A 25,112-nucleotide genomic window follows, 5' to 3' on the forward strand; every position below is an offset into this window, starting at 1 on the left:
GATCTTACTTCTGAATAGACATAGTTAAGACTGAAGCCCTAATTCTGGGAATTATAGTTTTGTGAAGGTGCAGTTTGAATTCCACTTGAGACCTCGTCCTTTCACAGAACCAGGACTGCCCCTGCTGTGCTAGGAATCATCACTGAGTAGGCAGCTGAGATCTGTCAACAATAAGAAGTAGGGCAGCAGGGAGACCTGAAACAGCAGACGGCCGAAAAATTATGGTTCGACTGCAGTGAGAACATGGGTGTTATTGCATGCTCAAGCACTGATAGGCATGTGTTCTATTTGCACAATCGGCCTGCTCAAAGTGACTTATGCCAACATTACCAGGCACACTGAAGGTAAGCAAAGGGATTCCATTAAAATGAGCAATATGTTAGGGAGAAGGAAATGACAGGTGATTTTCTCAAAAACAAGGTGACAACCAACATACTCTCCTCTGACCACCAAGCTCAACCTTAGCAAGCATTTGTGTGGAGGAGGGGTGAGGAATCTTATCCAGCTCACGGGATCCATTCCCTTTTGGGTAACCCCCTAGGGACCATATACCAGAGGTGGGCATGACCAGATGAAAAAGTGGGCAGGGCAACCTATGTGTCTCAGACCTTTGATACAGTTGTTTGCATTCCAATCATGCACAAGTGACAGTATCTTCCTTCCAAGAAAGCAAGAGATCAAGGGCACATTCTAGCTGAGTAAAAACCTTCAGGGAAGGTGAACTGGGGAGGATCCTGAGGACCAAAGGTGGCATAGGGAGACACCATGCTTCTTTCTGTCTCCTAATTCTATTGTTTGGACATGTATATCAACACAAAAACAAGCAACGGGGTGGAGGGAATGGGCAAGAAAGTGGCATCTTCCCTTAGCTTCCATATCCTACTGATTTTTGCTCTATGGGGATGGCAGCAGTGGCTGACATGGAAACAGCAGGCAAGCATCTGTGGCATACAAGAGCTGCCTTTTTGTGTCATTTGTGAATCATAGAAACATTTGTTTATTTATTCTATTGCATTTATATCCCACCTTTTACCTAAGGAGCTCAAGGTGCTGTTTATGGGGTGGGGGGGGCTTGATTTAATCCCAGCAAGACAACCCTGTGTGGCAGAGTGAGTGACTGCCCAACTGAGTGGGGGTTTGAACCCTGGTCTCCCAGGTCCTAGTCCAACGCTCTAACCACAACACCACGCCATTAAGAGAAAGTCCCAAATACATCTTCAATCAACCTTTCCACCCATTTCCACTTTAATTAACACCTCTAACATCCTGTAGTACTTCCCCACAAATGTGTTTTACTCCTGGTACCATGTGTTGTCCTCAACCTGAAGTTACGGGTTCAATGTAGTCATTTCGGGCAGATAATAATTTTAAAATTAATAATTTATTATTTATACCTCACCCATGTGGCTGGGTTTCCCCAGCCACTCTGGGCGGCTTCCAACAAAAGATTAAAAATACATTATTGACAAGCTAACATCCGTATATGTACAGCACCCATCAATTGAACTGAACCTTCTTCATCTGAACAAGCTAACTGATGGACTTGCTCTTTAGATTCTATTCATCTCAAAGCTACAAATCAGAATCTGGGACAGCCTCTCTAACTCTGGGACTGTCGCTGGAAAACAGGGACACTTGGAGGGTCTGTGGGTCTGAGCTGGAACCCTTTCCAAATGACCCAGGTGGGTCTTCTCTCGTCAGAAAGATTTTGAAGAAGGCCACGGAGATGGATCTGTTTTGCTTTCTCTCAATCTCTCTTCTTCTGTTTGAGTTTGCATGCCTCTTCCTCAGTGGAAGAATACTAGGCAAACAGAGAACACAATTACTCATGCCGCAGTCACTGAGGGGTGACAGCATTACAGCTCTCCTGGGCTGCCAAGCAGCAGCCCTGGCCCAGAAAGTAGAAGGGGGTGAGGGAAGAAAGAACAAGGTAAGTTTATGACTTCCTTTATGATGTCCAAAAAAGCCTGGATGATAAAACTCATCTCCTGCACCTGTAAATTATAATCTACTGAAAGGCATCTGTTCTTGTCATCTCTGGGGAGGTATTGTGTATCCTGGGTGCACCCACATTAATTTGTGTTTGTATTTACATGTCACTGGCCCAGGCTATCTAACTGAAAACACTCTTGGTCACAGTGGCATTTGGATGATAAAGTAATTTTGAAGCTCAATCGATTAGAGCATGGTGCTGATAACGCCAAGGTTACAGGTTCAATCCCTGTATGGGACAGCTGCATATTCCTGCATTGCAGGGGGGTAGAACTAGATAACCCTCGGGGTACCTTCCAACTCTAGGATCTATGATCTAAGTGCCATACACACTTACCCTGGAGTCAGGCAAGCAGGCATATCCCAAGCTGATTGCTCAGAATTTTGTTTTATTTTATCTTGACACAATCACCAAATAAAGCAACAAAAACTAATTCATCCCAGCGTGTGTGTTCAGCTTGGAACCCCCACCTCCCCCAAAGTGCCTGTTTCAAGGCTACTTCTTCATATGCATTACCAAATGTATTTCAACTCTAGAAAAGGCAGGTTAGCCTGCATCTCCGGTTGCTAATTGCTCAGGAACAAAGGAAGTTGCCCATATATTTTCTAAGTTGAATCTCATGACTGGCATTTGGACATTCATAGAACTTTCATATTTTAAAACAATCTTTGGCCCACTGAGAAAGATAAAGCTGTCTGTAGAGAGTGACTTGATGTCATTGAGGGCAGGGCAAGCATGTATTTAATAGTTGGGTTAAAGAAGGAATTTCATTAGGTGCTACCAATCATATCATAACGCTGCAGGAATTTTATAAAGCCTGTGTTACCAAACTTCCTGTGCAATTTGTTGTTGCTGTTGTTATTGTTGTTGTTATACTTACTTGTTATACTTATGTGTGGGTGACCAATGGCATTTTTCTTTGGGCAGTTCACAGAGGAAAGGAAAACTTCCAGCAAAAGGGGTGGGGGGAGACTTCCTGCATATTGAAGAATAAAAGCAGGTAAATAATGATTCAGAATACTAAAAACACAGGTATCTTAACAGGCCTGGAAGAAGAAAAATGTGCCAAAATGACCATAAATAAAACACCACGTGAGGAGGATATACATGCCCTCTTTAGTCCCCTTACCTGCTTAGTCCTGCATCTATGCCTTACCTGAACTCTGCCCACCCTGCTGTCTGGAGAAGCCTTCCAGCTCTCCTTCATCTAGAAAATTGTGGATTTAACCTTGAAGTTCTCTTATCGGCTGCATCGCTTTGTCAGAGCTGCAAGAACTAAATTGTCTTGCTTTGTCCGTGAACTGAATGAGGCGAGGGCTCCAGCGAGTACAGGTTTAGAAGCACTAGAATTGATACCAAAACACTACAGGTAAGAAAACAGCAAACACACACTTCTTTCCAAATGTGCTCTCTACTCTCTCAGCGGCTGATAGTCCCTCTCCAGATAACCATTGCAATTTCATCTATCAAAGCAGAGCAGCCAAGGCTGATTTCCCAGCCCTCTAGCTTAGGTTAGATCTGTACAGCGTACCTACAATCATAGAACTGTAGAGCTGGAAGGGATCCCAAGGGTCATCTAGCCCAACTCCCAGTGCTGCAGGAATCTTAGCTAAAGAATCCATGATGGATGGCCAGCCAACTTCTGCTTAAGTCAAGTCTGAGTGGGATCTTATTATGAATCCATCTGGAGTTAAACAGCAGCAGCATCAGATCCAACAACTGAGCAGCCAGGTGTGCGGAGGAGAAACGTCCTCCACGTATCTTTGAGATGGATGAGAGAACATTTTTGACTGTTTTTAGAATGTTTTAACTGTAGCTGTTCTAAATTGTAACTTTCTAGAAGGCTTTTTTAAAAAAATGTTGTCGATGCAACTCTGGGCTCCTTTAGGAGGAAGGGAGGGATATAAATTATCACCATTATCTGTATTTCCTTCTTTGTAGGTGGCCCATATGATACACAAACTGTATGACGCACGAAAATTCTCCATTAGGGAGAGAGCTGTGCTCCCTGCTCTTCTGCCTGCCATGCTACTGATAGGCATGGATCCTCAATCGGAACAATGGTAGGAACCCAATCGCTTGCTGCTCTCTCTCACCCTAAGGATTAGGAAATGAAGCCAAAACTCTTTCCTACATTTCGAACGCAGTCAATTGCATTTCTTGCTAATTGGCACCCAGCTGAGACCTCCTTCTGCTATCCCTAACCTCCCACTTCTGCTAATTTACTTTGACCTTTCTGAGCAATAGTGGGGAAAGTGGAAATGCTACAGGAAAGTCCTGTGAGTAAAAGACAGAGTGGGAGAAGAGAAGGCTTGCTGCTAAGACTTCCACTCGGATAAATCGTGCTCTTACCCACAGTTGTTTTGCTTCCTGCTTTCAAAACAACAACAACCACCCCAGAACAGCCCCACAACCCATCCCCACTCTTTGAAATATCAGAGGGACTAATGCTGTTATGACTGGGAAAATTTCCAACCCTCCCTTTGAAATCAAGATATTGAGTTGAAGGGAGGGCTGAGGTAGAAATTCAATTCAGTTTGCATTTAAAGGCGAACCAACCTCATTCACTCTCTCTGGCCATTAGTGCCCGGGTGGCCACCTTAAGCAGATTTAGGTTGGTCACAACTGGAAAGGTTATGTTGTGGAAAACATCAAAACCAGGCAGAGGGCCTTATCGGTAGTGGCTCCCTCCCTGTGGAACACCCGCCCTTCAGATGTCAAGGAAATAAACAAGTATCTGACTTTAGGAATACACCTGAAGGCAGCCCTGTTTAGAGAAGTCTTTTTAATGTTCAAAGTTTTATCGTGTTTTTACTATTTTGCTAGGAGCAGAATATATAATAATAATAAATGTCAGAGTTTGATGAGCATTAAGAAGCATGTCTGAGGTGAAGGGGATAACCCTTAGGCTATGGAGATAAAGGGTATGGATGCCCTTAGCAACCAACTTGGGTCACCTCCCTGGAGAGAAGGCCTTCCGCAACTCCATGAAAGATGTTTGCCCCTGGGGAAGGAGTAGCAACTGAGTGACCCAGACCCGGATTGGCTCACCCTACTTGGAAGCTCATCCAGTTGAAAGCTAACATCCTGCCCATGTTTAGTTATGGAGACTTGTTTTAGATAGATATGACCTTAGCTCACCCAGCACCTGTGTGATTCTGGAGTACACTAATTGATTCATATGCTTTCCTTCTCATCTAGACACCTGTTGTACTTTAACATTTTTCAGGGCTCAACATGAGGGTGGCTAAGCTGTGGTCTTCTAGAGTACAACTCCCATTATCCACGGCCATTGCCATTCTGGCTGGAGCTGATGGGAATTTGAGTCCAACAACAACTGGAGGGCCATAGCTTCCCCCATCCCTGATATATAATATTAGCTCACAATAACTGCATAAAGTTATTTTGAAGACTATATTAGCTGAAAGATAATGAAGTCATAACTTAATTTAAGGCTATTTGTTTACTGAAGTATGTGTGTGTTAGTGAGCTCCAGCTCCGAGGGCCTTCTGGTGGTTCCCTCACTCTGAGAAGTGAGGCTACAGGGAACCAGGCAGAGGGCCTGTTTAGGGAAGTTTTTTTAATGTTTGATGTTTTATCATGTTTTTCATTTTCTGCTGGGAGCTGCCCAGAGTGGTTGGGGAAACCCAGTCAGGTGGGCAGGGTATAAATAATAAATAATACATTATTATTATTAGTAGTTGTTTGAATGAGCAGCAGTCAGCAGCGAGTGGTTGCCTTCTCTATAGATAATGCATTTTTAGATGGAAACATTTTTGCCAAGCTGCAAAACAGAAGTGTGCATGTTCCAGAGTGTTAGTCCCTCTCTGGACCGTTTTGAGTGGGTGCTGCATATCTCCTCTCACAGCCGTTGTTGGGGAATGGATGGCCATTCTTGCCCTGTGATTAATTGCTCCCATTATACACAGTTGGGGGGAGGAGCTTCCCTGGGTCTCCAGGTAGGAGCCCTGGAAGAAATGTTTACTTTGTAGGTGAGCTGCAAATTAAAATTAATGAAGATGGAAATTCATGCTGGTATAAAAGGGCCCTTGCAGTGGGCTGTGTTCCACTTTTGCTCTTTGGAGAGGATGTGCTGCATGGGGGCCAATCAAACAGTGAGTGACCATGGGTGAGGTTGCCTAAGAAAGTATAACCAGGGCACTGGTGTGTTTGTTTCTTCCCCAGTCCATCCATTATTGTAACTCTCTGCTAACATGGAAGAATAATTTAGATTTTCCTTGTCCAGTCTTTTTTTGAATTTACTTCAGATATTATAAGGCAGAGCTTTCCAAACTTTTCAAGCTGGTGACACACTTTTTGGACATGCATCATTTCGCAACACAGTAATTCAGTTTTACTAGCAAACCAGAGGTTAAACGAAACCTTTCCAGCCCCAGGAGGAACGTGGAGAGAGTTTGTGTGACACACCTACACACTGCAGCCGACACACTAACGTGTTGCAACGCACAGTTCGGAAAGCTCAGCTAAGGGTTATTGAAATAGCATATTTCCCAAATTGACAGAGGTTGGAACAGATTCCCTTTTAGCGATGGAGGAATTTGATTCAGTTCATATTTGAAGGTGAATCTACCTAATCCACACATTCTGAAAGAATACCCAAACCAAAACAGTCATTCCTTAACATTTACATTTCTTTGCATTCTAAAATGCAATTCTTCAGCCAAGCAATGAGTACAAAAATGCACATTCTAGGGTACCGTGTGCATAAAAGGCATATATTAGTGAAAAAAACATTCAATACAGCATTATATTAGGGGAAGCCTGCTTTGCAAAAATGTGCATAGTATGCAAAATTGCAAACTAAAAAGACAAATTTGCACTATAGTTCTGAAGAATTTTCATGAGGATTTTTTCTTTTTTAATTGCCAATTGCGGAAACGTAGAGACTGAACTTAAGACTGGAATAATGAGAAACTCAGAGAAAGCCAACTTGACAGATTGGCCCATCCCATCACTGTGATTCTATTATTTGTGGCTTGTGTAGGATAGATTACAGTAGATTAGAAGCTAGTAATGCGCTTGCTTTTGATTAGCGGCCAAAGGCAGGGTGTACCTGCTGCTTGGACAGAGCAAATAGGTTCTAGCTTAGTCTCCTGGCAAACAGGAAATGCTTCTTTGAGCTGAAACCCACTTGGTTTCATGGCTGAGTCCAGGCACTTACCAACATGCTGCTTGCAAGGCTGCTCATTTGACTTTCAGGAGCTTGTGCCTAATCATCTAAATGTATATGCATGTGTCTCTGCAAAGCATTGGAGCTCGCTGTCAAAGGATTCATTTAAGGGTGATCATTTAGGGAAAGATGTTAGCACTAAGCCAAAGCTCACATTTTCAGAAGAAAAGGCTCAGCTCCTGTTTACTCAGCATTCTCAGCTCTTTGAAGGGAGAGGAGACAAAACAGGAACTGGTGGGTGTTTCACGTAAAATAGAAATCCAATTGTACCTAATGCTGACATAGAATTTGCATGTTTTGTTAAACTGCACCATGACCTTTGGAGGTGATCACATGGAACCGCCAGAAGTGAGATGTCTTGAAAACCCAGTCCTAGGCAAAACCTCTTCAGGCATTATCACCTGAAGGAGGAACCCAGGTAGAGCAGGGCTGTGTTCATCCCTGGGAACAGGAAAGATTCAGAAGCCCCTTTGCCCTCACAGAGAATCTTGGCAATAGGGAGGGAGCCTTGTGTATTCATGGAGGTTCCCCATGCAAACTGAAGATGGTACCTCCCATTTTCAGGGAGCTTCCACACTGCACTCCCTGTTGCAGACATTCACTGTGAATGTGTGAAAGAGGCAGAGGAGACATGTACCTCTGAGGGGTGGGCAGGGCTAAAGCTAAAATAAAAGGGCTATAGGAAACCACAAACTGACCTAGGTGAATCTATAGTCATGGTTTTAAACGTTAAGTAAGGGATAAGGTATGGTTTTGAAGACCATATGGGCACATGATGTTCTACTTTTAACGTTCATAATGCGTTATAAAAATGTGACACCAGAGGATGCCGCAGAGCAACCAGCGACTAGCAGTAGGGAGATAGCTGTTTTGACAGAAAGAACAAAGGTAAGAAACACTTTACAGTGGTACCTTGGTTTATGAACTTAATCTGTTCCGGAAGTCCGTTCTTAAACCAAGGCATGCTTTCCCATAGCAGCGGGGGACTCAATTTACAAATGGAACACACTCAACAGGAAGCAGAACATGATCTGCTTCCAAGGCAAAACACCTACTTCCGGGTTTGCAGCGTTCTTAATCCAAGTTATTCCTAAACTAAGCTGTTCTTAAACCAAGGTACCACTGTATTTTACAAGTATGCTCTGTGATGTTTTAGAACGATATATCTAATATCGGTCTAATAACATTAAGCAAGTCATTGTAGATCCAGTCCTAGTCCCCATCATGACTGGAATTTGAAGCCCTTGGAAATAAATGCCAGGTAGTGACACACTGATGTTGACACACTAATTCCAGATGCCAGGGATTAGCTGTAGACAGAGGCATAGTAAGGTCAGGTGGTACCCAGTGCAGAAAATTTCTTGTCACCCCGCCACACACATTGAAATCTTTTTGTTGAGCTTTTTTTGGGGATTCCGGAGTTTGCCTAAATTGTTGAGCTTTCTTTGGGATTCCATGGTTTGGGTCCAGAGTTCCCTCCACCCTCCGCTCGCCTGCCTCCTTCGCATCCTCTCCCTGCATGCCTGCATGCCTCCTCCACCAGACCGCGAGAACAGGGCTGTAAAAACAAAGGCAGAAGGGGGGAACAGTGCAGCTTCCGCCGTTCCCCAGACGGATCGAGGTAGCCGGGAGTCACGTGCAGGCAACACACTGAATGTCACTCACACACACCCCCGCAATGACACCCGGGTCAGTCTGCCTTGCTCCATCCCTGGCTGTAGATACCCAGTGATGAGGGTAAGGCATTCTGTACATGCTCAGGTCCACTTTGCAAAACACAAAAAGTCCCAGCTCATGTAAGATAGGGATCAGGGTATTTAAATGGTTTCCAGGAGTGAGTCTTGGTGAATCTAGACTGAAAATAAGCCCTGTGTATTACTTTAGAGTACCTCTAGCAAATTAAGTTGTGGAACCTATCCTTTGTGGTCTCAGTGCCGAACCCAGATAGATTTAAAGACTTTGAACAGCCCTGCGTCAGTTCATAAGCTCCAACGTTCTCACACAAATGCAGAAGGAGTAAGCAAAATATAACTCATTTATAAAAAGACATTCAATTGCACTATCCATCTTAAGTAAAAATTCAATATTTCCCAATACAGGCTGTTTTGATTTGATGAATGGGGAAAATCATTCTTTCTAGACTCCCAAGCATCTCTTATTTGTTAAAGCAGATCCCTTATTTTTGTTCAAAGAAATGTTAGCATAAGGCCTGGGAACCTGGAAATATTCCTTGAAGAATAAAAGAGGATGATGGATAGATAAGAAAAATCTCTCTGAGCTCTTACTCTGGGTCACAGGGGCACATTGAGGATCCCCACATACATTCATTCCAGTAAAGTGAGTTTTCATCATATTACAAGCAGCAGCGACCCTCTCTGTGATGTAATGATAAGAATACATACACAATGCTAGGGGGAGACATTTATTTTGTGCATTTATTTATTTATTGGGTACTTCCTGCAGTCTGGAGCACAGAACTGCTAACAACAAAGAATGAGTAAAACAACGATAAGACATCATTAAAACGACAAAAGCATGAGAAGAATACCACAATAAAAAATACAGAGGAGCTAAGGCAAGCCATAGTAGCAAAAGATTAAGTTCTAGGCCTAATGGACAAAATAAAAACTGACAAATTGACATTTCCCCATGTCATCAGTGCCAACGTGTGCCATGATTCCTTTCCAAACCATCTACCAGGCTAAAGTATCTAGGCAACGGGCAACTCTCTATCGATACACCCATACACCCAACGATCTATGTTCTTAATGACTGACTCGCCCACTGCCATGATCATTCCACCCCTCAAAGAAGTTCTCCTTGGCATGAGAGGAAAGCCGTTTGCCCCACAAAGGAAGGACTCTTCCTAAGGGAATGTTTCCCTCTGCCTCAAAGTGATGCTTCCCTTCCTGAGACACTCATCCTCCCAGACAGCCAGGGAGCTGTCATCGTTGGAGCAGGGCACATGCGTGTGTGTGTTTGTCACAGCCCTGTCCACTTTTGCCATGTCTCCACCTACTTTTGGCTGTGCCCCCGCCTGCCACTTGCATATCCCCTCCCCTCCACAAGGGATTGTGACCCAAGGGCTGAAAACAGTTCCCCATGCTTAAGTTTGATCAGGGGCCACTAACCTCTTTTGGGGCCTGTGGGTACATTTGCAAGCTGGAGACACTGTTGTGGGCACCTCACTTGTGTGGCAACCAAGCACACACTGTGGAACATATTCACTAAGTTATGAATGCTTCTTTCAAGACGGGTTTATTTGGGGGGGGGCTCTGTGGGCACCATGGAGTCCTCTGCAGGCTCACATATCTACGTACCTAAGGGCCTTTCCCATTCAGATGCAAACAGTTAGAAGATCCACACTGGTGATATTTGCCTACTGAAAGTAAATGTTGGAGGTGTGCTGTATTTCTGGAATCCCAGAGTAGTTGCGGGAGACAAGTTAGTTGTTGTTTTCACAGAAATCCTCCCTTGTCCTCTCCACTCTGTCATGCAGTTTCCACAACTGGCCAAGTGACATATGTTAGAAAGGCTCCTTGTTCTTTATTTGGGATGTTAATAACCTGCCTGCCCACCCAGTCTCCAGGAGCGCGGGGGTGTCTATTGTCCTGACCCCCTTTGAAGTAAAACTGCAAGGCCTCCGTTGAGCTTGTGTTCCTCCCTGATAAAACACCCTCTCAGCTCGGTCTCCATGTGGGGGCCTGCTTATCTAGTCTCACTTCAAGGTAGCAGAAGTTCTCTGGCCGGCACTGATTTGGCAAGCTCTCCTCCCACCCCTGGCTGTGAAAGAAAGGCCAGAGACCACAGCAGGGATGAAGCAGATTCCTCAATGAGACACATCAGTCCTTTTTTTGCAGGGGGTAAGGAAGGAAAATGTAAAAGAATCAGGCAGGGGGTTAAGGAAAAAGGCACCCTCTCTGAAATGCATGGAACAATTCGGCAGTCTCCCCACCCAATGACCTCATGGTGCCAAACAGGACAATGGCCCAATCTTAAAAAGTGATTTGAGGCAGGTTCAGTGTGGTGCCCTACACCGTGTGGGCGATTCCTTGGTCTATACAACAAACTGAGCTGGATGCTAAGAACCACCCATTACAAACTTCACAGAGCTTGAAACAGGCTCCACGAAACTCAGAAAGTTTTGCAGGGAGCAGGATCCGCCCCCCAGTCTTAAGCAATAACACAGCAAACCAAATACTGTAGCCATGGCAACATGCCGTTCAACTTTAAATTCTCTAGCACATAAAAAGGCAATTTCCTTTATCCTTCCCCCCCCACCCTCTGAATTTTTATATATTTCTGAGGTTTATAATGGCAATCATGGCCTCAGGTTCTTGCCTCTGTCAGTCAGTCACTAACTGCCTGGAAATGCTGACTTAACAGCCCAATCTAGGAAGCATGCCGTCTCCACCGAAATCACTGGAGCTTGCTGCTCTCACCGAGAGCATCATTACATGAGCAACCACTGGGAAGCAGGGGTGGGGGCGGAGGGGGTCCGTACAAACACATCGGAGAATTCCAATGACGAGCTAAGACAGCCCCACTTTTTTACTGGCCTGGCCCCACCAGCCAGAGGCACAGAAAAGAAACAGCTGAGGCTTTAAAAAGACTGCAGTCCAGTGACAGAGCATCTGGCTGGGCATGCAGAAGGTCTCAGGTTTGGTTCCCAGCATCTGCAGGCAGGACTGGGAGACACCCGTGTCTGAAATGTCTTACGTTCTCCCATCCCTGAACTTCATGCCCAGAAAAAGCAACTCGTGTGGCTTTGAAATGCACAGGAGCAGGGCCAGTAAAGAAAGGTTGTCAAAGGCAGTTACGGTCAACGTTGCCATCATCAGCATTCTCTTTGGCCACGGCCCTCTTCAGTGTTTAGTTACGGCATGTGCAAGGGGCAAGCATAGTGACCGGGCCCTATCATTGGGCAAAGTGAGGAGGCTGCCTCAGGCAGGAAATGCAAGGGAATGAAGAGCATCGTAAAAATGTTGGAGAACCTAAGGTGACCTTCTGCCTTCACATGCTGTGCAAGGGGCTGCCCCATCTGCTGCTTTCCACATAGAGTCATAGAACTGTAGAGTTGGAAGGGAACACATGGGATCATCTAGTCCAACCCCCGGTGGTGCAAGGATCTTTTTGCCCAACATGGAGCTTGAACCCAAGACCCTGAGATTAAGAGTCTTGTGCTCTACCAACTGAGCTATCCCACAACATGGAGACCCCCTGCGCTGTTTTCATTCTAAATCATGCTGGGAACCTCTACGCCTAGAGCAGACTCCCTGCTTTTGAATGTATGCTGCCCCCAGCAGCCTCATGGTCCTTTTCAACTTGGTTTCCCCCGTCCTCTGAGTAACACTTGAAAAGAGTTCATATCCTATGGCAGGGGCCAGCAAACTTTTTTAGCAGGGAGTCAGTCCACTGTGCCTCAGACCTTGTTGGGGGCCGGACTATATTCTGAAGGGGAAAAAATGAACAAATTTCTGTGCCCCACAAATAACCCAGAGATGCATTTTAAATAAAAGGATACATTCTACTCATGTAAAAACACACGGATTCCCGGACCGTCCGCAGGCTGGATTTAGAAGGCAATTGGGCCAGATCCGGCCCCTGGACATGCCTACCCATGTCCTATGGCATCCCTCCATATGAGGGCTGTGTATTCTAGAGGAAGCCTGCAGGAGTCACTGCTGCTCTTTTTGCTTTCCGAGGCGGGAATGGGGGTGCCTTTTAAAAGCCACACCCACATGCATTAGTTGGACACAGCCGGTGTGTGGTGGCAGGGGAGATTTCTGTTGGGACTGTGGTGTGTGGGAAAGCTAATGTAGGCAAAGTTAATGTAGGATTCCCTTGTGGGCCTAGTAAAGGACCCCCATACGGTTAAGGCCAGTCAAAGGCGACTATGGGGTTGCAGCGTTCATCTCGTTTTCAGGCCAAAGGAGCCAGCATTTGTCCACAGACAACTTTCCAGGTCATGTGGTCAGCATGACCAAACCTCTTCTGGCACAACGGGACACAGTGACAGAAACCAGAGCACACAGAAATGCCGTTTACCTTCCCGCCGGAGCGGTACCTATTTATCTACTTGCACTTTTTGGCATGCTTTCGAACTCCTAGGTTGGCAGGAGCAGGGACCAAGCAACGGGAGCTCACCCCATTGCAGGGATTCGAACCGCCAACCTTCTGATCGACAAGCCCAAGAGGCTCAGTAGTTTAGACCACAGCGCCACCCGCATGGGCCTAGTAGGAGATGTGGGGATGGTGTTGGTCAGGCCTGCAGCAGGGGAGGAAAGGGGACAGCTCTCCTCCTTGCTCTGTGGCCCCACCCAAAATCAGGGGCCCATGGACTTACCCTTTCCAATTAATATGGTTGCCAATGATGTGTTTAGCAGCTTGTCTGGTTTGCCTTTTGTTTAAACTATTAGACATGGCAATATGCTGCGCTGCGATTTATCCCACCTGCCCCTCCTGCTATATAGTACTGTACACTTTTTTGCTTTTAAATCATGTGGGCAGACCCAGACGGTGACTACGTTAATTCTTGCTTGCTTGTCTAAACACAAAATGACAGTGTGCCGTATCTCTGCTATCCCCCGCATAATTGCCTTTCAAGATACTAAATGTTGCTGGATATGTTTGAGTTCCAGCTATTCTTTAGTAAATATGATGCTTCATGGTTGTTTGTATAAAACGAAACTTATGATTAGGTTACTAAGACACCTGCTTTAGGAGGCGGTTGGCAGCTGTAGAGAAAATGGTTCTGATCCAACAGCATTGTGCACATAGTCTTTTAAAGAGAATAAATCCCACCTATCTGCTGTTTGCTTGAGGAGGGGAACCTCCCCAACAGCTGAGCCCTACCTGGTTCAGTGTACAGCAGATGGAAGAGACCTATTAGTTGGGCGTAATAGTGGAGGGGGAGGGAGGGGGTGCTGCTGGGAGACTAGGAATGGTACGCAAGAATTGCCCACAAATTATTTTGGACAGGTGGATGTACTTACTTACCTTGCAATTTTTTATTTTGCCTTCCTGGGGGCCCCTGGCTGATATGACATCTGAATCATCTCTGCTGACATGTAAACAGACTTTTTTTTCTCTCTCTGCTGGTCTGTGGTTATATGATTCTTTTTTTGTCGCAGTTGTCTGTAAGATAGGAATGTATTTTTTTAATAAAATGTATTTTAAAATGAAGGAAGTGTCCTTGCTTCCATCAGTAACATTTTGGGAAGCCTGACATCCAGAAATTAAGCAGGGGTTTAAGCTTAGAGTTAAGTTGGGGTGGGGAGTGTTACCTGCTTCATTTCTCCATGCCAAGGACAAGAATTGAGCCAATAAGGAAATGGCCACTCTCTGTCCTCTTGCCTTTGTTCCCTTGCCCAGTGGTTCCAGGCAGTGCCGGATTTACGTATAAGCTAAACAAACCATAGCTTAGGACCCTACTCTCTTGAGGGGCCCAAAAATTTAAAAGAAAAAAAACCTGAATGTACATTTCCAAAATAAAAAAACAAAAAACAAATAAAATAAAACCTACATACAGCAACAGTGTTTTGTGTTGTGTAGGCTCCTATGATGTGAGTAACGGGCCGTGCCTGGTAGCCTGCTCCCTAAAATATCACTGGTTTGCTCATTTCTGTATATAGGGTGCCTACATTCTGCCTGTGCAAATGGCTTTAGATTCCTATTAGGTCCATAAATTACCATATAGCATATATTCAACACCAAAAACAGCGACAATTTTTTGTTGACAAAGGACAGCTGGACATATAAAGGGCCCCATTACCTTCAGTAGTTTAGGGCCTCATCACACCTAAATCCAGCCCTGGTTCCAGGTCTTGATTGCCAGCTTTTCCCTGGCTTTGTTCCTGTGCCCTTAACCAGCAGCCTGTCATTGAAACAAGTGGCGAGAGATGCCTCCCTGTCTCCACAAGGTGTTCACTGTAAGGCACAGGATCAGGGCCAGTAGCACATCATCAAACACTTGTCTTTGCATTCACACATACACACTTCATTTCCAAAAAACTAAATTGTTTAGAAAGTTGTAAACCATTTACGCATGTAAATAATTTAGCCTATCTGGGCAGCAATGACCAATTCTTGCCTAATTAATTGGCCACAATAATATATGATATGTGAGACTGTCCCCGCACCCCAGGGCTGATGCACATGCACATACATACATTAAAGGATTTCAGATCATTGGATGTGGTGATGATAGACAAGAAAAGTGGTCTGGATTTTATTTTCTTTGCTGGGTGTTCATAAATATTTTTACAAAGCATTAAGAGGGCACTGGGGGAAACGCGTTGTTTTTATTCACATTAGTTTATAATGGCTTCTAAAACAGGTCAAACGGAGGTCCTAAACTACTTGACTGTCTGAGGCCATAAGCTATTATGACATTAAAGACTGGAATCTTTTGCAGAAGGTCATAAAGGAGTGCATTGGATGACCCTGGGTGGCCAGGTGGGATAGAGAAACAATAGCAAATGTCAGCAGATTGAGCCATCAACATCCATCAGCTCTCCCTTCTGCTCCTCTCTCAGCTGCTGCAATATGAAGCCATTTCTCCCAAGACTTAAACCAACTGGGGCCAAACTGCAAAAATGCTGGGTGACTAAATTTCCCAGAGAAGGTCTCAGTCACGAATGACTAAAAACAAAATTATAGAGCAATCTTGGCTGACTGAGAGCAGAATGAAATGTGATTCATTTTTCTCCGCCCGGCAGGGACTGCAGCAAAAATGACTAACTTAACCCTTTCTCTTCTGCAGCTGCCTGTGTTTTTAGGGTTTGTTTAAAAGAAAAAGAAAAAGCACCCTGCTTGCCTGAGAGGGGTGGAAATCATAATAACATAGTCTGACAATTGCTTGGGAACACATGATTCTAAGTGCCCATGTGGGAATAATGGGCAGTAAATCGTACGATGGCTTTTAAAAATTTCTATACCACCACAATGCATAAAATGTGTAGCAGTATTTTATCTTGCAACTTTTTGTTGTAGGCCATTATTATCTACATTTTGCAGGTGGAGGATGCAGGCTGAGAGATGATGGTTTGCCTGTGTGGCTACACATTGAGTCCAGGGCTGTGGTGGGTGCTGATGATGGCAGCTCTGGCTGATAAGTAGATAAAGGTTAACCACTAGATGACTGTTAAAGATGGGCACAGTTTAACAGGTTATACAACATAGGTCTGATCTGAAATCCCCACAGCTTAACTTCACACACACACTGTTCACAGGTGGCAAAGTTCAGGAGTATTTTAATAATTGGGTTGGGGCATGAACAGATGCACTTGTTGTTGTTGTTTAGTCATTTAGTTGTGTCTGACTCATCGTGATCCCATGGACCAGAGCATGCCAGGCACTCCTGTCTTCCACTGCCTCCCCCAGCTTGGTCAAACTCATGTTGGTAGCTTCAAGAACACTGTCCAACCATCTCGTCCTCTGTCGTCCGCTTCACCTTGTGCCCTCAATCTTTCCCAACATCAGGGTCTTTTCCAGGGAGTCTTCTCTTCTCATGCAATGGTATTGGAGCCTCAGCTTCAGGATCTGTCCTTCCAGTGAGCAGTAAAGTGTAAATTTACTAGTGGTGGTTAATTGTGATGCTGACTGCTTCAAGGTATATATTTATCCAGTGTGTGGTTTTTTTCTGGGGGGACACGGGGGTACGCATACCCCTAAACATTTTGTAAATTTAACAGAAGAATCGTCAGCATGGTGAATCGTCAGTTCTGTTACTACCCCCCCCCCCGATGGTGGCCTCATTTCCTTTCCCGATGTTTCCTGCGTCTCAGACGGAAATGAGCGTTTAATGTGTGAAGCAGTGTGGAATGTGGATGTGTGGAATCAGGAAGATGTTAGTGCACACAACCTCATGCCAATGTGGAAGTAATTTTGTCCATTTTCTGTATTTATTTTCCCCGATTTGAACTATAAAATGGTGGTTTTCTTGAGTCAAAATGAGAGTACCCTTAGACATTTTTTTAGGGGGGGAGCACTGTAATTATCTCCTCTATTTTTCACCCATTACCTTCACTCTAATTTGACTTCATGCTTATGTCATATGATGTGCCTGAAGCTAAACCTGAGTAAGGGTAACACCTTCTTCTCCCAATGATTTGCCTATTGGAAGTTGGAAGCATAGTCACAACCGCAAGACAGGACCATTAAACAGGTGGTGGCAATGGCAAAAAGTTGAGCAGGTAGTGGTTTCATTACCTGACGCACGTACTTGAGACCTCTCTTTCAAGCTGAAAAAGCTCTAAAAATATCTTTCTGCTCTACTCTATTAAAAGATAATATCCCTTCAAGGTCACAAAACCCTCTTCATTAAGGATCTCTGTTAGTTTGATTTTTCAATCTTCTTTCCCCGAGGTCCCATGCTTCACTAGGTCAACATATCCTTTATTTAGTATACAGTTCACTGAGAATATTCTGCTGTCAAAAAGGACCAAACACAGGGCCTTTCACCTGAGCTCCATAGCTGACAGGCTGGGTATTATTTGTGATGTGTGAGGAGGCAGCACTCACAGTTAGATCAGACATGGCTGCTCCCTATTGGGGGAAAAATGCATTGGCATTTATTCTTGAATCTGTTCTAGTGGATCTGCAGCTGGGGTCCTGTGTTGCACACATTCACCATTCCTACTGGGTTTGCATCTCTTGCCCCCAACATCTTGAGTCATCAGAAAAACAAGGAATAACTTTTTCCATGTTTTGCTGTTTCCCTGGGTGAGACCTGCTTTTGTCCTTCTCCAGGGCAGGGGTCTGGCAAGTTGTTTGAATTCCCACTTGATATTTTTTTCCCCTTGTCCCAACTTGGTAGTTCCACTGAGTGAAACAAAAGCCATTCAAAAAGAGGGATGAAGGAGAATTTTGTTCGGTCCACCTGATTCGTTGGAATTTTCCAAATTTTGCAATATAGTTCACATATCAAAATGGTTTTTTAAAAAAAGAAGTGTGCATTGTAAAGGATAAAATATATATTTATATAGTATATTGTGACAGAATATTGGTTTGAGTACAGTGGTGCCTCGCAAGACGAAATTAATATGTTCCGTGAGTTTTTTTGTCTAGCAAATTTTTCGTCTTGCGAAGCACGGTGTCGGAAAAGTTTTGGAAAAGCTTCAAAAATCACCAAAAAACTCAAAAAAGGCTACTATGTACACTGTGTTCTATGAGTTGCTCCTCGAAGTCAAGTCGCAACTGTATTAACGGTGTTAAGAAAAAGGAAACAAACTTGCAAGCCCATAGGGGAATTCGTCTTGGGAAGCAGCTCAAAAACCGCAAAACCCTTTCGTCTAGCAAGTTTTTCGTCTTGCGAGGCATTCGTCTTGCGGGGCACCACTGTATAGGCTTTTATATATAAAAAATTAAGTCCTCAGAATAATGTAGAAATGGGGTGGACCTATAAATGAGCACATATAAAACTGACATGGACCTGAATACATACATGTAAAAGTGACTCAGCACAGAAATAAGAGTGATCGATTCATTCCTAGCCAGAGCTTGTGAGAGCAGTTAGGAATGTTTAGCACTTCTAGATGAACAACCATGGATTACAGAGGTTGCGAGGTGGGGAGCAAAGATGGTAGGGCGGCTGGTTCTCCTGCCTCAAGCAAAAAAGTCAGGGACATCTAAGAGAATTGTTGCTGGAGGAACAGAAAGCCCAGGCCTCAGAGGAGGGGTGGCCCTGAATGTTTTGCCATTGTAAGCAATATGCCCTGTCACCACATGCACTTCACCGCTGCCTCCCAACCACCCCCACAGATCTGGACCCCCTTGCTGCCTCTGCTGTCATGTCAGCACTGCTTCCAGCCTCAGCACCACAACTGCACCCCCACCCGCAGCTGCACTCACGTTGCTACAACGATGCAGAAGCAAAGGTGTAGGGTTAGTGGTGAGAGCAAGAGTGCTGTGGCAGCAGTACAGCTACACAGGGGCTGGCAGTGGGGCAATTGGAACAGGGAGACAGTTGGTTCTGCTTCCTGAGGGAAATTGCTTCACTGGAAGTGCCAGCCTTGCCCCAGAGGCACAGGGAGAATTTGGGCCATGCTCCATCACTGGCCAAATTTAATTACTGCAGCATTTGCAAGTGTTTGTAAAGTCATAAGCCTTATATAGCTATGGCTTTTTAAATAAAAGTTATGGCCTATTTTAATTCCACGCTACTGCAGATATCTCTTCATTGCATTTGAAACGGTTAGTTCACAATCATTTGTGACAACTATGCTGAATTTCTGGCGTGCGCATGTCCTCGGGCTTCTATATGACTGCATTCATGTAAAGGGGAAAGTGTTTGACAGATGCTAAAGGCCAGGCCACAGATCTGCTCGCTGTGGATAGAGACGGGATTGGAAATATTGTGTGAATCAGAAGTGCATGCTTCTTGTGCTACACACACTTGCTGCGATTCTCAGCAAATTGTAACAGCTGTGCTTTCTTTCTGCCACAGTCAGAGGAATCTCAACAATTTAATGTAAAATTCTGTGCCATTTATTGCATGGGAGGATGCGTGCAAGAGGCAACATTAATTGTGTGAAAGATTGGTTAGAAGGTTAGAAGGAGATGTTGTACCAGCAACATCCAAACATCAACTGGGAGATTGTAAAGCTGCCCATGACTTCCCCCACTGTTAATGTTCTTTCTTCTGATTTGTTGTTGTTATTATTTTATTTATACCCCGCCCATCTGGCTACATTGCCCCAGCCACTCTGAGCAGCTCCTCAGTTATGCTCTATGCCAGGCATGTCCAAAGTCTGTTTCGGGGGCCTATTCTGGCTCCTGTAGCAGTTTATTTCCTGGGGTAAAATCCCAAAAAAGCTCACCAACGTTGGGGTAAAAATGTAAAAAAAGCTCAGCAACATCAATCCGAAAAAAAGGACTTTGGTCGGCCCTCATGCATGTTCACTTGATCAAATCTGGCCCTCTTTGAAAGTTTGGGCACCCCTGCTCTATGCTTTTAAAAATTTGTAAGTCACTTGTTGGAGACTTCTTATGTGCCAAACAACTAATACATTCTAATAACAGAGACAGTAATGGCTGTTACCTCCAGAATCATGGAAAGCAGAGATTGTGGCTTAGCGTGGCCATGGATGGATGGGACTCTTCCACCTTCCAGCTGCAGTGAGGTGGGAGAAACCACACTGGAAGCTGGGAAGCGCTCTTGTGCAAGTAGCTTTGGAGTGGACCAGAGATACGAAGTCCTCTCCCTGGCCTGTTCTCTGGCTCTTTAAGCCAGCCATGTTGAGGGGAAGGCAGGAAGAAGGAGGGGAGGAGGGAGGGAGGAGGTAAATTTTGAACGGTTGTGAAGAAAGATTGAATTAAACTGGAAAAGCTACACTGAACCTTTAAGTTGTCCATGCTATTTGTATACAAATGAAGATTTTTCAGAAGCACTCTGGCAACCTAGCCTCTGACTGAAATTTAATCAATAAGTCTTCCATTGACTTCAATGGATACAATCAGTACATCACTGTGTGCTTCTGAGAATCCTATCCAGAGTGCAATGCATTATTATTTTAGAAGACACTTCTGTTTGCCTGTGATTTGTATTTACCTTATCTGGCTCTGCTTTTATACTATTATCTTCCCTAGCCTTAGTTTGACTAGGTAGCTTGAATTGCATCAAGCCTACATCACCCTAGCGCAAGATAGCTAGAGGAAAATGTGTTCGTTTCTTACATTATGTTTGGTCATTTCACTCCAAAGAGAGAAGGAATTCTTCCAGGCTAGAATAGGATCACAAAACCTCAGGGTTAAATTGAACTAGGCAGGTTTTAAAAACTCCTGGTGATGCCATTAATAGGTTAAGGCAGGTAGTCAAGGCAAGACATTGTGTCCAATTGACACAGCAGGGTGGAAATTTGAATGAAGGCTCTGCACAATGGCTAAATTAGAATGCAGCCTAGAGCCAACAATAGCCCATGTAGGAGTGTATGGTGATCTTCCAGGCTACCACTGCTGCGCTATGGTCAAGGAGGTTGGAACAGCATAGTCTGCATATAATAGGCATCTCTTACCCGTATAGAGTCCTCTGGTAGCATGCACCAATGATACCAGCTCTTCACATGTTCAGCACTCCGCTACTTAAACTTTGTGAATGAAACCCTGCCCCAAAACCTGACCTCCATTTCGCAATTGTTGTTGTTTAGTCATTTAGTCGTGTCCGACTCTTCATGACCCCATGGACCAGAGCACGCCAGGCACTCCTGTCTTCCACTGCCTCCCGCAGTTTGGTCAGACTCATGTAGCTTCAAGAACACTGTCCAACCATCTCGTCCTCTGTCGTCCCCTTCTCCTTGTGCCCTCCATCTTTCCCAACATCAGGGTCTTTTCCAGGGAGTCTTCTCTTCTCATGAGGTGGCCAAAGTATTGGAGCCTCAGCTTCACGATCTATCCTTCCAGTGAGCACTCAGGGCTGATTTCCTTAAGAGTGGATGCGTTTGATCTTCTTGCAGTCCATGGGACTCTCAAGAGTCTCCTCCAGCACCACAGTTCAAAAGCATCAATTCTTTGGCGATCAGCCTTCTTTATGGTCCAGCTCTCACTTCCATACATCACTACTGGGAAAACCATGGCTTTAATTATACGGACCTTTGTTGGCAAGGTGATGTCTCTGCTTTTTAAGATGCATTTCGCAATAGCAGCCAGTAAACAGCACTCCATGATGGCCTGGAAGCACAACATGCATTTTAAGACACTGTCAGGCAAGGAATGTCCAAGGTGAGGAAGTAGTTCTTTATTGTCAAGTTACAAGTTAGGGAAAGGCATGCCCATTGGAACGAGGTCCCTCAGCTACTCCTAGCTGCGCACCTGATGAGGCAGTTGCAGCAACAGAGAGGACCCGCCCTCAACCTTGACTTATGTATCTCCCCCGCCTGAGCTGTGCACAAACAAATGCAGACTCCACCTGTGTGTAACCTGCTTCTGCTCCTCCCTCTTGAGTCCTCTTCTGGTCCTGGGAGACAACGGAGCAGCAGAAGTGGGGGCAGCAGGAGGAGGAGGTGTGGTGTGGTGTGGTGTGGAAGCCCTTGACTGTACACCAGCCTGACCTATCTATTCCTCCTCCACCACCTGTTGCTCATCTCCTGGCTGTTACAGTGAAATATACTCAGAGTTAAGTGTTGATTTCATGCTCCTTATTTCAGCTCATGGTAAACAGTTAGTGAGCAATTTCCCCAAAAACCTCTGGCTATATATACACTATTAGCACAATAGGTGTCATGTGATTGGCTGATTCATCTCCCCCTTCTGGAGCCTGATTGGACTGTTCCTGCAGGCCAATCAGGTTGCTGATTCACTTCCTCCTGGAGCCGGATTGGGCAGCTCCTGCAGACCAATCAGGTTGCTGCCTTCTAGGATCCTACCTGCCTAATGTTCTAGGATCCAAGCTCAGTACATAACACACAGTTTTCCCCAGATAACTGTACTTTTCTTCCAAGACTATCTCCAACCCCACTTCTCCCAGTCCCCACACATGAGAATCCGAATACTACTCATCAGGTGAACCACAAAATGGAGTTTTCCCCTTCTCTGAATTATGCTGGGTGGGTACAGAGCCCAAGAGACCCCAGAGGGCAGCCCCCGCCATTTTTTCCCTAGGGGTGGGAGGAGACCAGCAGTGCCTTCTATTTGCCAAGAGGCCACATTGACTGTGGAGGTGGCATGGGGGAGCTGCTCAGGAGGTGACAGACCCGGCCTTCAAGGGGCATGCCGCAACTGTCGCTGCCATCACAGCAACAGCAGGCAATGCATTCCTTGGATGCTGGGTCTCATGTCCCTGCATATCTTGCTGCCCGAGTCAGTCACCTCACCTTGCCTCATGGGTGGGCCAGCCCTGCCACTGCCCCATTGGCATAAAACAGTGCCTGGAATTGGATCTCGCTTAAACGCCCTTTGAAAGAATCCAGTCACTATTCACTTGAAAATGGGAAAGTGCCTATTTCCTGCAGCACCTGCCCTCTACTGTAATTTCCCATCTATGTAAAGCATGGATCTGATGCTAATTAACTTATAGGATCTGACAAGTTCACAACCCTGGGTGGTCTGGCTGTGGCTTCCTGCCTTAGCTTTCAATCACTATTTATCGGGACACAGCAGCTCCTCCAGTGCATTGTAGCTATTCATGGGGATGACTTGCCAATTTTTTTTTTCAAATGGGCATGTGAGCTGATATCCCTTAATAAAACTCAGAGCCAGTCTTAGCACGAAGTGACGTAAACAGTCCGCTGTGGGCAGCAGATTCCAAAGGCAGCCTTATTTTCCCTGTCTCCATCTCTGAGTCCTGATTTTCAAATTGGCTCTAATTCTGATGGGTGGTGTGCTTTATATAGGTGGGAAGCATCCTCTGATCTTGTGCTTTCGGTGGGTGGATGGGGAATCAAAGGCCAGCATTGCAACAATATTTTGCTTTTCATTTGAAGGCCTCCAGGAGGAGAGCTTGTGATTCCTGGGATGTTTTGGCTTATGTTTATATTTGTGTGGCTTATGGAGCAAGGAGCAATGTGCTTTTGCCCATAATGGCTGTTGATTTTATAGAACATTTCTACAGCACAATCCCCATTCTGATCATTCTACTACAAAATCTTCCCTGTCCATTGGTGGCAGTGATAGGAATAAGGACCACAGTAAGAAGGCATTCGCTAAATTCCATAAACAACTCTATCCATTCCAGTCAATATAACAAAACATCAGGCAAAGGCCTTCCTGCTAGCAGTATAGCAGAGACTTGCCAACCCATCATTAAAAAGTAGCATTTTGCTCCTGATTTAAGGCTCTAATGAACTTTTGACAAAGCCAAGCAAGTTTTTCCTAGAGCAGAGCCAGCAATAGATTAACCCGAACGAGAAGTCTCCCAGGGCCAAAGCAGCACACTCTCTGGCAATTTGTCAAGGTAGAGTTCTGCACATCAACATGTTCCTAGCCACAGAAGGTGTGATTTGGGAGCTGTTCTTTGTTATTTACTGAGCTATCTTGGGTCTTTGTGAATAATGCCTATAAGGAGAGATGTAGGTGGGAGAGAGAGGGTAAAGGCAGGGAGACTCAAGGGTAGGAAAGGGGGTGGACACACACCCAAAGCTTCTCTATAGAGAAGCACCATACAGATTTCACCAGCAGCAATTTGCTAGTGGAGTTCTTTGGAAGCATCTATGCTTGGTAGTTGGTTCAGAAGCTAACCAGACAGACTAATTATTAGGGCTAGGGTGTTCTTGTTAGGGCTATTTTGTGTGATGCCAAAATTCAGCACCCCCTGCCTCTCACCTTCCCTTCTACATCATAGTTGTAGCGCCCCCAAGACCCCACACCCAGTGCGCTCCCCTAAATCCTCCTCTTCTACCAATTGCACCCACATGCTGATGAATACCAATAAACCCCAAAGCTGTTAGAATCACAATTATGACTGTTCCTTTGCTTGGGCACGCTAGTTTAGATCTATAAATGGTGATGAACCATGGGCAGTTTGTGCAAATAAATAGGTCACAACGTTCTGCTATAAAGAAGATGTGAGTAAAAGCATCGCTGTGGTCTGAAATGAAGAAAGAGATGGTGATCTGTCACCACAGCTGTAACACCCAGGTGAGGCAACTACCTCAGGTGGCAGGATCCACAGGGACAGCAGATCTGGCCTCCAAGGAATGCAATGCAGTATTCTCCTTGAAGGCTGGATCTGCCACCTCTCTGTAGCCCCTGCCCACCTCACCTCCATGCTGCCTCTGCTGCAGCCTCTTGGTGAATAGGAGGCACTGCTGATCTTCTTCCACCCACTATTCCCCATGTTGCTATTTATTACTCCCCTTGTTCTTGATGTAGGTCTTCACTCCCCTCTTCTCACCTGGTGAAGGGATGCCTTGATAACACCGCATCAGTAGCAAGTAGTCTGATAAAGGAGAGCAACAGGGACTGCAAGTTTACCAAGGTTCGTAACTTGTATCT

Source organism: Podarcis vaucheri, assembly GCF_965113315.1.
Source record: "Podarcis vaucheri genome assembly, chromosome: 2".
Lineage (NCBI taxonomy): Eukaryota > Metazoa > Chordata > Lepidosauria > Squamata > Lacertidae > Podarcis > Podarcis vaucheri.